The sequence below is a fragment of the Scyliorhinus torazame genome, chromosome 4, assembly GCF_047496885.1.
Source record: "Scyliorhinus torazame isolate Kashiwa2021f chromosome 4, sScyTor2.1, whole genome shotgun sequence".
Taxonomy (NCBI): Eukaryota; Metazoa; Chordata; class Chondrichthyes; order Carcharhiniformes; family Scyliorhinidae; genus Scyliorhinus; species Scyliorhinus torazame.
The window spans coordinates 55986897-55999670 of NC_092710.1; the positions used below are offsets into that span (position 1 = coordinate 55986897).

Consider the following 12774-nt stretch of genomic DNA (forward strand, 5'->3'; position numbering starts at 1 on the left):
GAGGTGGGAGGGAGTATTTCTGCATCTGAATGTGAACTGGTTCGTGGATTTAGAAGAATGTTCAGAATATGTTTGTGACATTTGGGCATTTTGGATCTGAAGCGAGGGGAGTATCGAACTGATATTTGACAATAAATGTAAAATCCTCTCTTTAGTTGATGCGGAGTGGAAACGTTAACTCCGTTTCTCTCTCCACTGATGATGCCAGACCGGCTGAGTTTTCCCTGAAGTTTCTGTTTTTGTGTGTTGAAATTTAATGGATTTGCTTTAACCCATATGTTTCAGGACCCTGAGGATAATTCCTGCATTTTCAGAATCCAGCACTAACTCCAGTTTGTATTGTGATTTCTGTCGGTGCATTATCGCCCTGTCAGCAAATACAGAAAGAACATGCACAGAGTCCAACAGCAAATTGCGAATTTAAATCAAATCAAATGGCATTTCCTAATTCAACAAAGCGGTGCTATCAAAACTTTCCTATAGCAACCTTAAAAAAGCTATTGGCTCATCTCGGGTTTGGATTTCGTCAGGTTCTGAATGAAAGAATACTTATTATGAACACAATAATGTTCAGAATTGTATTATGTGTGTCTGCCTGCTCCTACCGAATAAAAAAATACCTTCCGCGTCAAATCACCGAAGCAGCTTTTGCGCTCATGTAGTCGTGGCCGAGTGGTTAAGGCGATGGACTAGAAATCCATTGGGGTCTCCCCGCGCAGGTTCGAACCCTGCCGACTACGTATGTTCTTTTTCTCATTCAGGTTCCAGTTTCACCACGTTCTTTGGAACGAATGGTGTCTGATACGAAATGGTATCCCGCACTTTGCAAAAAGAAGAGTTGTTTTCCCCAACAGAGTGCGCTCTATTTGAAAAGTCGGGACACAGTTCAACGTGTGTTATTATTTAGTCATTGGAAAAGTACACAGCGCTATCTGGATAAGAATTTTACAATGGAACATATGCTATTAATGAGCGAACGGAGATGTACATTCAGCTTGCTGATGAAGACTTAGGCCATGGGCAAGCGTTGTTGACCAGGGAGGGGAGAAGTAAAATGCCTGAATCATGCGAACAACAATTCCAATTTTCAATTTTGTCCAGGGATTGGCTATGGTGAATGTAGAAAGGCAAGTGTTTCGAAACAAACCTGTTGGACGTTAACCTGGTGTTGTAAGACATCTTACTGTGCTCACCACAGTCCAACACCGGCAACTCTAAATCATGGCTATCTCCAAACTAAGACAATGTGAATGCTTTTTGGATAGTGTATATCGCAAATATATTGTAGGTGGTTGAATAAATACTAGAAATTAAGAGGGAACAAGTCAAGACCAGCATGGAGAGAAATAATCCTCACTCACCCGTCAGTCAGGAATATTGGCTGTCTCCCAAGCACTGGATCCGGGTTCTGTTACCGAGCATTGCCAATTTAACCTTAGGGCGATCAAATGAGAACTCTCAAGTCGCGAACATTGCTTTGTGACTCTAAAGACGTCCGTGGGTGCAATTCAAATAACCATTGTTTCAAACTCCACCTACCTTCCATTGAACTCAGGCTTCTTCTTTATTGTTAACAATGACTTGCCATTGTGGGTTTGATGGCAGACCCGATTTTTTGCATTAAGATGGGGAAAGTGATTGAGGAGTATGTGGAAATGAACCAAAATGGGAACGTCTCGCCGTCCGTGGTTTGCAAGGTATGGAAGGCGGGAGTGAGGGGAGGTAATTTCATTCAAGGCAAAGGTAGGTAGCGAGGCGCGGGAGGGAGGGCAGCGTTGATCGGGGAGATGTTGGCGGGCGATGGAATATATCTGATGCACACGGAAGAGGGACATGTAGTGAGGAGGAAGGAGTTGCCGGTGAAGTTTGATCTTCTATCGAAAGGGAGGGCGGTTCAGCAATGCAGGCCCGCAAGGGATTGGCTGTGAATATGGTGAGAAAGCCATTGGATTGCTGGCGGGTCATTTCCATCGGCAGGCAGCAGCGAGGGAGGTGGGAGGGAGTATTTCTGCATCTGAATGTGAACTGGTTCGTGGATTTAGAAGAATGTTCAGAATATTTTTGTGACATTTGGGCATTTTGGATCTGAAGCGAGGGGAGTATCGAACTGATATTTGATAATGAATGTAAAATCCTCTCTTTAGTTGATGCGGAGTGGAAACGTTAACTCCGTTTCTCTCTCCACTGATGATGCCAGACCGGCTGAGTTTTCCCTGAAGTTTCTGTTTTTGTGTGTTGAAATTTAATGGGTTTGCTTTAACTCATATGTTTCTGGGCCCTGAGGATAATTCCTGCATTTTCAGAATCCAGCAGTAACTCCAGTTGTATTGTGATTTCTGCCGGTGCATTATCGCCCTGTCATCAAATACAGAAAGAAAATGCACAGAGTCCAACTGCAAATTGCGAATTTCAATCAAATCAAATGGCATTTCCTAATTCAACAAAGTGGTGCTATCAAAACTTTCCTATAGCAACCTTAACAAAGCTATTGGCTCATTTCGCGTTTGGATTTCGTCAGGTTCTGAATGAAAGAATACTTATTATAACACAATAATGTTCAGAATTGTATTATGTGTGTCTGCATGCTCCTACCGAATAAAAAAATACCTTCCGCGTCAAAACACCGTAGCAGCTTTTCCGCTCATGTAGTCGTGGCCGAGTGGTAAAGGCGATTGACTAGATATCCATTGAGGTTTCCCCGCGTAGGTTCGAACCCTGCCGGCTACGTATGTTCTTTTTCTCATTCAGGTTCAAGTTTCACCACGTTCTTTGGAACGAATGGTGTCTGATGCGAAATGGTATCCCACACTTTGCAAAAAGATGAGTTGTTTTTCTATTTGAAAAGTCGGGACACAGTTCAATATGTGTTATTATTCAGTGATTGGAAAAGTACACAGCGCTTTCTGGATAAGAATTTTACAATGGAACATATGCTATTAATGAGTGAACGGAGATGTACATTCAGCTTGCTGATGAAGACTTAGGCCATGGGCAAGCGTTATTGACCAGGGAGGGGAGAAGTAAAATGCCTGGATCATGCGAGCAACAATTCCAATTTTCACTTTTGGCTATGGTGAATGCAGAAAAGCTAGTGTTTCGAAACATACCTGTTGGACGTTAACCTGGTGTTGTAAGACATCTTACTGTGCTCACCACAGTCCAACACCGGCATCTCCAAATCATGGCTATCTCCAAACTAAGACAATGTGAATGCTTTTTGGATAGTGTATATCGCAAATATATTGTAGATGGTTGAATAAATACTAGAAATTAAGAGGGAACAAGTCAAGACCAGCATGGAGAGAAATAATCCTCACTCACCCGTCAGTCAGGAATATTGGCTGTCTCCCAAGCACTGGATCCGGGTTCTGTTACCGAGCATTGCCAATTTAACCTTAGGGCGATCAAATGAGGACTCTCAAGTCGCGAACGTTGCTTTGTGACTCGAAAGACGTCCGTGGCTGCAATTCAAATAACCATAGTTTCAAACTCCACCTACCTTCCATTGAACTCAGGCTTCTTCTTTATTGTTCACAATGACTTGCCATTGTGGGTTTGATGGCAGACCCGATTTTTTGCATTAAGATGGGGAAAGTGATTGAGGAGTATGTGGAAATGAACCAAAATGGGAACGTCTCGCCGTCCGTGGTTTGGAAAGTATGGAAGGCGGTAGTGAGGGTGGGGGAGGTCATATCATTCAAGACAAAGGTGGTTAGCGAGGCGCGTTAGGAAGGGCAGCGTGGATCGGGGAAATGGTGGCGGGCGATGGAATATATCTGATGCACACGGAAGCGGGACATGTAGTGAGGAGGAAGGAGTTGCAGGTGAAGTTTGATCTTCTATCGAAAGGGAGGGCGGTTCAGCAATGGAGGCCCGCAAGGAATTGGCTATGAGTATGGTGAGCAAGCCATTGGATTGCTGACGGGTCATTTCCATCGGCAGGCAGCAGCGAGGGAAGTGGGAGGGAGTATTTCTGCATCTGAATGTGAACTGGTTCGGGGATTTAGAAGAATGTGCAGAATACTTTTGTGACATTTGGGCACTTTGGATCTGAAGCGAGGGGAGTATCGAACTTATATCTGATAATAAATGTAAAATCCTCCCTTTAGTTGATGCGGAGTGGAAACGTTAACTCCGTTTCTCTCTCCACTGATGATGCCAGACCGGCTGAGTTTTCCCTGAAGTTTCTGTTTTTGTGTGTTGAAATTTAATGGATTTGCTTTAACCCATATGTTTCTGGACCCTGAGGATAATTCCTGCATTTTCAGAATCCAGCACTAACTCCAGTTTGTATTTTGATTTCTGTCGGTGCATTATCGCCCTGTCAACAAATACAGAAAGAAAATGCACAGAGCCCAACAGCAAATTGCGAATTTAAATCAAATCAAATGGCATTTCCTAATTCAACAAAGCGGTGCTATCAAAACTTTCCTATAGCAACCTTAACAAAGCTGTTGACTCATCTCGGGTTTGGATTTCGTCAGGTTCTGAATGAAAGAATATTTATTATGAACTCAATAATATTCAGAATTGTAGAATGTGTGCCTGCCTGCTACTACCGAATTGAAAAATACCTTCCGCGTCAAATCACCGGAACAGCTTTGGCGCTCGTGTAGTCGTGGCCGAGTGGTTAAGGCGATGGACTAGAAATCCATTGGGGTTTCACCGCTCAGGTTCGAACCCTGCCAACTACGTATGTTCTTTTTCTCATTCAGGTCCAAGTTTCACCACGTTCTTTGGAACGAATTGTGTCTGATGCGAAATGGTATCCCACACTTTGCAAAAAGACGAGTTGTTGTTCCGAAAAGAGTGCGCTCTATTTGAAAAGTCGGGACACATTTCAACATGTGTTATTATTCAGTGATTGGAAAAGTACACAGCGCTTTCTGGATAAGAATTTGACAATGGAACATATGCTATTAATTAGTGAACGGAGATGTACATTCAGCTTGCTGATGAAGACTTAGGACATGGGCAAGCGTCATTGACCAGGGAGGGGAGAAGTAAAATGCCTGAATCATGCGAGCAACAATTCCAATTTTCAATTTTGTCCAGGGATTGGCTATCGTGAATGTAGAAAAGCTAGCGTTTCGGAACAAACCTGTTGGACGTTAACTTGGTGTTGTAAGACATCGTACTGTGCTCACCACAGTCCAACACCGGCAACTCCAAATCATGGCTATCTCCAAACTAAGACAATGTGAATGCTTTTTGGATAGTGTATATCGCAAATATATTGTAGATGGTTGAATAAATACTAGAAATTAAGAGGGAACAAGTCAAGACCAGCATGGAGAGAAATAATCCTCACTCACCCGTCAGTCAGGAATATTGGCTGTCTCCCAAGCACTGGATCCGGGTTCTGTTACCGAGCATTGCCAATTTAACCTTAGGGCGATCAAATGAGGACTCTCAAGTCGCGAACGTTGCTTTGTGACTCTAAAGACGTCCGTGGGTGCAATTCAAATAACCATAGTTTCAAACTCCACCTACCGTCCATTGAACTCAGGCTTCTTCTTTATTGTTAACAATGACTTGCCATTGTGGGTTTGATGGCAGACCCAATTTGTTGCATTAAGAGGAGAAGGTGATTGAGGAGTATGTGGAAATGAACCAAAATGGGAACGTCTCGCCGTCCGTGGTTTGGAAGGTATGGAAGGCGGGAGTGAGGGGAGGTCATTTCATTCAAGACAAAGGTAGTTAGCGAGGCGCGTTAGGAAGGGCAGCGTTGATCGGGGAGATTTTGGCGGGCGATGGAATATATCTGATGCACACGGAAGAGGGACATGTAGTGAGGAGGAAGAAGTTGCCGGTGAAGTTTGATCTTCTATCGGAAGAGAGGGCGGTTGAGCAATGGAGGCCCGAAAGGGATTGGCTATGAGTATGGTGAGCAAGCCATTGAATTGCTGACGGGTCATTTCCATCGGCAGGCAGCAGCGAGGGAGGTGGGAGGGAGTATTTCTGCATCTGAATGTGAACTGGTTCGTGGATTTAGAAGAATGTTCAGAATATTTTTGTGACATTTGGGCATTTTGGATCTGAAGCGAGGGGAGTATCGAACTGATATTTGACAATAAATGTAAAATCCTCTCTTTAGTTGATGCGGAGTGGAAACGTTAACTCCGTTTCTCTCTCCACTGATGATGCCAGACCGGCTGAGTTTTCCCTGAAGTTTCTGTTTTTGTGTGTTGAAATTTAATGGATTTGCTTTAACCCATATGTTTCAGGACCCTGAGGATAATTCCTGCATTTTCAGAATCCAGCACTAACTCCAGTTTGTATTGTGATTTCTGTCGGTGCATTATCGCCCTGTCAGCAAATACAGAAAGAACATGCACAGAGTCCAACAGCAAATTGCGAATTTAAATCAAATCAAATGGCATTTCCTAATTCAACAAAGCGGTGCTATCAAAACTTTCCTATAGCAACCTTAAAAAAGCTATTGGCTCATCTCGGGTTTGGATTTCGTCAGGTTCTGAATGAAAGAATACTTATTATGAACACAATAATGTTCAGAATTGTATTATGTGTGTCTGCCTGCTCCTACCGAATAAAAAAATACCTTCCGCGTCAAATCACCGAAGCAGCTTTTGCGCTCATGTAGTCGTGGCCGAGTGGTTAAGGCGATGGACTAGAAATCCATTGGGGTCTCCCCGCGCAGGTTCGAACCCTGCCGACTACGTATGTTCTTTTTCTCATTCAGGTTCCAGTTTCACCACGTTCTTTGGAACGAATGGTGTCTGATACGAAATGGTATCCCGCACTTTGCAAAAAGAAGAGTTGTTTTCCCCAACAGAGTGCGCTCTATTTGAAAAGTCGGGACACGGTTCAACGTGTGTTATTATTTAGTCATTGGAAAAGTACACAGCGCTATCTGGATAAGAATTTTACAATGGAACATATGCTATTAATGAGCGAACGGAGATGTACATTCAGCTTGCTGATGAAGACTTAGGCCATGGGCAAGCGTTGTTGACCAGGGAGGGGAGAAGTAAAATGCCTGAATCATGCGAACAACAATTCCAATTTTCAATTTTGTCCAGGGATTGGCTATGGTGAATGTAGAAAGGCAAGTGTTTCGAAACAAACCTGTTGGACGTTAACCTGGTGTTGTAAGACATCTTACTGTGCTCACCACAGTCCAACACCGGCAACTCTAAATCATGGCTATCTCCAAACTAAGACAATGTGAATGCTTTTTGGATAGTGTATATCGCAAATATATTGTAGGTGGTTGAATAAATACTAGAAATTAAGAGGGAACAAGTCAAGACCAGCATGGAGAGAAATAATCCTCACTCACCCGTCAGTCAGGAATATTGGCTGTCTCCCAAGCACTGGATCCGGGTTCTGTTACCGAGCATTGCCAATTTAACCTTAGGGCGATCAAATGAGAACTCTCAAGTCGCGAACATTGCTTTGTGACTCTAAAGACGTCCGTGGGTGCAATTCAAATAACCATTGTTTCAAACTCCATCTACCTTCCATTGAACTCAGGCTTCTTCTTTATTGTTAACAATGACTTGCCATTGTGGGTTTGATGGCAGACCCGATTTTTTGCATTAAGATGGGGACAGTGATTGAGGAGTATGTGGAAATGAACCAAAATGGGAACGTCTCGCCGTCCGTGGTTTGGAAGGTATGGAAGGCGGTAGTGAGGGGGGGAGGTCATTTCATTCAAGACAAAGGTAGGTAGCGAGGCGCGGGAGGGAGTGCAGCGTTGATCGGGGAGATGTTGGCGGGCGATGGAATATATCAGATGCACACGGAAGAGGGACATGTAGTGAGGAGGAAGGAGATGCCGGTGAAGTTTGATCTTCTAACGGAAGAGAGGGCGGTTCAGCAATGGAGGCCCGCAAGGGATTGGCTATGAATATGGTGAGAAAGCCATTGGATTGCTGGCGGGTCATTTCCATCGGCAGGCAGCATCGAGGGAGGTGGGAGGGAGTATTTCTGCATCTGAATGTGAACTGGATCGTGGATTTAGAAGAATGTGCAGAATATTTTTGTGACATTTGGGCACTTTGGATCTGAAGCGAGGGGAGTATCGAACTTATATCTGATAATAAATGTAAAATCCTCCCTTTAGCTGATGCGGAGTGGAAACGTTAACTCCGTTTCTCTCTCCACTGATGATGCCAGACCGGCTGAGTTTTCCCTGAAGTGTCTGTTTTTGTGTGTTGAAATTTAATGGATTTACTTTAACCCACATGTTTCTGGACCCTGAGGATAATTCCTGCATTTTCAGAATCCAGCACTAACTCCAGTTTGTATTTTGATTTCTGTCGGTGCATTATCGCCCTGTCAACAAATACAGAAAGAAAATGCACAGAGCCCAACAGCAAATTGCGAATTTAAATCAAATCAAATGGCATTTCCTAATTCAACAAAGCGGTGCTATCAAAACTTTCCTATAGCAACCTTAACAAAGCTGTTGACTCATCTCGGGTTTGGATTTCGTCAGGTTCTGAATGAAAGAATATTTATTATGAACTCAATAATATTCAGAATTGTAGAATGTGTGCCTGCCTGCTACTACCGAATTAAAAAATACCTTCCGCGTCAAATCACCGAAACAGCTTTGGGGCTCGTGTAGTAGTGGCCGAGTGGTTAAGGCGATGGACTAGAAATCAATTGGCGTTTCACCGCCCAGGTTCGAACCCTGCCAACTACGTATGTTCTTTTTCTCATTCAGGTCCAAGTTTCACCACGTTCTTTGGAACGAATGGTGTCTGATGCGAAATGGTATCCCACACTTTGCAAAAAGACGAGTTGTTTTTCCCAAAAGAGTGCGCTCTATTTGAAAAGTCGGGACACATTTCAACATGTGTTATTATTCAGTGATTGGAAAAGTACACAGCGCTTTCTGGATAAGAATTTGACAATGGAACATATGCTATTAATTAGTGAACGGAGATGTACATTCAGCTTGCTGATGAAGACTTAGGACATGGGCAAGCGTCATTGACCAGGGAGGGGAGAAGTAAAATGCCTGAATCATGCGAGCAACAATTCCAATTTTCAATTTTGTCCAGGGATTGGCTATCGTGAATGTAGAAATGCTAGCGTTTCGAAACAAACCTGTTGGACGTTAACCTGGTGTTGTAAGACATCGTACTGTGCTCACCACAGTCCAACACCGGCAACTCCAAATCATGGCTATCTCCAAGCTAAGACAATGTGAATGCTTTTTGGATAGTGTATATCGCAAATATATTGTAGATGGTTGAATAAATACTAGAAATTAAGAGGGAACAAGTCAAGACCAGCATGGAGAGAAATAATCCTCACTCACCCGTCAGTCAGGAATATTGGCTGTCTCCCAAGCACTGGATCCGGGTTCTGTTACCGAGCATTGCCAATTTAACCTTAGGGCGATCAAATGAGGACTCTCAAGTCGCGAACGTTGCTTTGTGACTCTAAAGACGTCCGTGGGTGCAATTCAAATAACCATAGTTTCAAACTCCACCTACCTTCCATTGAACTCAGGCTTCTTCTTTATTGTTAACAATGACTTGCCATTGTGGGTTTGATGGCAGACCCGATTTGTTGCATTAAGAGGAGAAAGTGATTGAGGAGTATGTGGAAATGAACCAAAATGGGAACGTCTCGCCGTCCGTGGTTTGGAAGGTATGGAAGGCGGGAGTGAGGGGAGGTCATTTCATTCAAGACAAAGGTAGTTAGCGAGGCGCGTTAGGAAGGGCAGCGTTGATCGGGGAGATGTCGGCGGGCGATGGAATATATCTGATGCACACGGAAGAGGGACATGTAGTGAGGAGGAAGGAGTTGCCGGTGAAGTTTGATCTTCTATCGGAAGAGAGGGCGGTTCAGCAATGGAGGTCCGAAAGGGATTGGCTTTGAGTATGGTGAGCAAGCCATTGAATTGCTGACGGGTCATTTCCATCGGCAGGCAGCAGCGAGGGAGGTGGGAGGGAGTATTTCTGCATCTGAATGTGAACTGGTTCGTGGATTTAGAAGAATGTTCAGAATATTTTTGTGACATTTGGGCATTTTGGATCTGAAGCGAGGGGAGTATCGAACTGATATTTGACAATAAATGTAAAATCCTCTCTTTAGTTGATGCGGAGTGGAAACGTTAACTCCGTTTCTCTCTCCACTGATGATGCCAGACCGGCTGAGTTTTCCCTGAAGTTTCTGTTTTTGTGTGTTGAAATTTAATGGATTTGCTTTAACCCATATGTTTCAGGACCCTGAGGATAATTCCTGCATTTTCAGAATCCAGCACTAACTCCAGTTTGTATTGTGATTTCTGTCGGTGCATTATCGCCCTGTCAGCAAATACAGAAAGAACATGCACAGAGTCCAACAGCAAATTGCGAATTTAAATCAAATCAAATGGCATTTCCTAATTCAACAAAGCGGTGCTATCAAAACTTTCCTATAGCAACCTTAAAAAAGCTATTGGCTCATCTCGGGTTTGGATTTCGTCAGGTTCTGAATGAAAGAATACTTATTATGAACACAATAATGTTCAGAATTGTATTATGTGTGTCTGCCTGCTCCTACCGAATAAAAAAATACCTTCCGCGTCAAATCACCGAAGCAGCTTTTGCGCTCATGTAGTCGTGGCCGAGTGGTTAAGGCGATGGACTAGAAATCCATTGGGGTCTCCCCGCGCAGGTTCGAACCCTGCCGACTACGTATGTTCTTTTTCTCATTCAGGTTCCAGTTTCACCACGTTCTTTGGAACGAATGGTGTCTGATACGAAATGGTATCCCGCACTTTGCAAAAAGAAGAGTTGTTTTCCCCAACAGAGTGCGCTCTATTTGAAAAGTCGGGACACAGTTCAACGTGTGTTATTATTTAGTCATTGGAAAAGTACACAGCGCTATCTGGATAAGAATTTTACAATGGAACATATGCTATTAATGAGCGAACGGAGATGTACATTCAGCTTGCTGATGAAGACTTAGGCCATGGGCAAGCGTTGTTGACCAGGGAGGGGAGAAGTAAAATGCCTGAATCATGCGAACAACAATTCCAATTTTCAATTTTGTCCAGGGATTGGCTATGGTGAATGTAGAAAGGCAAGTGTTTCGAAACAAACCTGTTGGACGTTAACCTGGTGTTGTAAGACATCTTACTGTGCTCACCACAGTCCAACACCGGCAACTCTAAATCATGGCTATCTCCAAACTAAGACAATGTGAATGCTTTTTGGATAGTGTATATCGCAAATATATTGTAGGTGGTTGAATAAATACTAGAAATTAAGAGGGAACAAGTCAAGACCAGCATGGAGAGAAATAATCCTCACTCACCCGTCAGTCAGGAATATTGGCTGTCTCCCAAGCACTGGATCCGGGTTCTGTTACCGAGCATTGCCAATTTAACCTTAGGGCGATCAAATGAGAACTCTCAAGTCGCGAACATTGCTTTGTGACTCTAAAGACGTCCGTGGGTGCAATTCAAATAACCATTGTTTCAAACTCCATCTACCTTCCATTGAACTCAGGCTTCTTCTTTATTGTTAACAATGACTTGCCATTGTGGGTTTGATGGCAGACCCGATTTTTTGCATTAAGATGGGGACAGTGATTGAGGAGTATGTGGAAATGAACCAAAATGGGAACGTCTCGCCGTCCGTGGTTTGGAAGGTATGGAAGGCGGTAGTGAGGGGGGGAGGTCATTTCATTCAAGACAAAGGTAGGTAGCGAGGCGCGGGAGGGAGGGCAGCGTTGATCGGGGAGATGTTGGCGGGCGATGGAATATATCTGATGCACACGGAAGAGGGACATGTAGTGAGGAGGAAGGAGATGCCGGTGAAGTTTGATCTTCTAACGGAAGAGAGGGCGGTTCAGCAATGGAGGCCCGCAAGGGATTGGCTATGAATATGGTGAGAAAGCCATTGGATTGCTGGCGGGTCATTTCCATCGGCAGGCAGCATCGAGGGAGGTGGGAGGGAGTATTTCTGCATCTGAATGTGAACTGGATCGTGGATTTAGAAGAATGTGCAGAATATTTTTGTGACATTTGGGCACTTTGGATCTGAAGCGAGGGGAGTATCGAACTTATATCTGATAATAAATGTAAAATCCTCCCTTTAGCTGATGCGGAGTGGAAACGTTAACTCCGTTTCTCTCTCCACTGATGATGCCAGACCGGCTGAGTTTTCCCTGAAGTGTCTGTTTTTGTGTGTTGAAATTTAATGGATTTACTTTAACCCACATGTTTCTGGACCCTGAGGATAATTCCTGCATTTTCAGAATCCAGCACTAACTCCAGTTTGTATTTTGATTTCTGTCGGTGCATTATCGCCCTGTCAACAAATACAGAAAGAAAATGCACAGAGCCCAACAGCAAATTGCGAATTTAAATCAAATCAAATGGCATTTCCTAATTCAACAAAGCGGTGCTATCAAAACTTTCCTATAGCAACCTTAACAAAGCTGTTGACTCATCTCGGGTTTGGATTTCGTCAGGTTCTGAATGAAAGAATATTTATTATGAACTCAATAATATTCAGAATTGTAGAATGTGTGCCTGCCTGCTACTACCGAATTAAAAAATACCTTCCGCGTCAAATCACCGAAACAGCTTTGGGGCTCGTGTAGTCGTGGCCGAGTGGTTAAGGCGATGGACTAGAAATCAATTGGCGTTTCACCGCCCAGGTTCGAACCCTGCCAACTACGTATGTTCTTTTTCTCATTCAGGTCCAAGTTTCACCACGTTCTTTGGAACGAATGGTGTCTGATGCGAAATGGTATCCCACACTTTGCAAAAAGACGAGTTGTTTTTCCCAAAAGAGTGCG

At 43.7% G+C, this 12774-nt stretch overlaps 7 non-coding genes across 7 annotated transcripts; all 7 read left to right on the forward strand.

Moving 5' to 3' along the window:
* Nucleotides 1-658: 658 nt before the first annotated feature.
* trnas-aga (transfer RNA serine (anticodon AGA)) lies at nt 659-740 on the forward strand. Its single transcript has one exon. It is a non-coding gene; the product is annotated as a tRNA-Ser (tRNA).
* Nucleotides 741-2645: 1905 nt separating this feature from the next.
* trnas-aga (transfer RNA serine (anticodon AGA)) lies at nt 2646-2727 on the forward strand. Its single transcript has one exon. It is a non-coding gene; the product is annotated as a tRNA-Ser (tRNA).
* A 1885-nt stretch (nt 2728-4612) lies between these two features.
* trnas-aga (transfer RNA serine (anticodon AGA)) lies at nt 4613-4694 on the forward strand. The gene has a single exon. It is a non-coding gene; the product is annotated as a tRNA-Ser (tRNA).
* A 1906-nt stretch (nt 4695-6600) lies between these two features.
* On the forward strand, nt 6601-6682 carry trnas-aga (transfer RNA serine (anticodon AGA)). The gene has a single exon. It is a non-coding gene; the product is annotated as a tRNA-Ser (tRNA).
* A 1910-nt stretch (nt 6683-8592) lies between these two features.
* On the forward strand, nt 8593-8674 carry trnas-aga (transfer RNA serine (anticodon AGA)). Its single transcript has one exon. It is a non-coding gene; the product is annotated as a tRNA-Ser (tRNA).
* Nucleotides 8675-10580: 1906 nt separating this feature from the next.
* Nucleotides 10581-10662, forward strand: trnas-aga (transfer RNA serine (anticodon AGA)). Its single transcript has one exon. It is a non-coding gene; the product is annotated as a tRNA-Ser (tRNA).
* A 1910-nt stretch (nt 10663-12572) lies between these two features.
* Nucleotides 12573-12654, forward strand: trnas-aga (transfer RNA serine (anticodon AGA)). Its single transcript has one exon. It is a non-coding gene; the product is annotated as a tRNA-Ser (tRNA).
* Nucleotides 12655-12774: the final 120 nt, after the last annotated feature.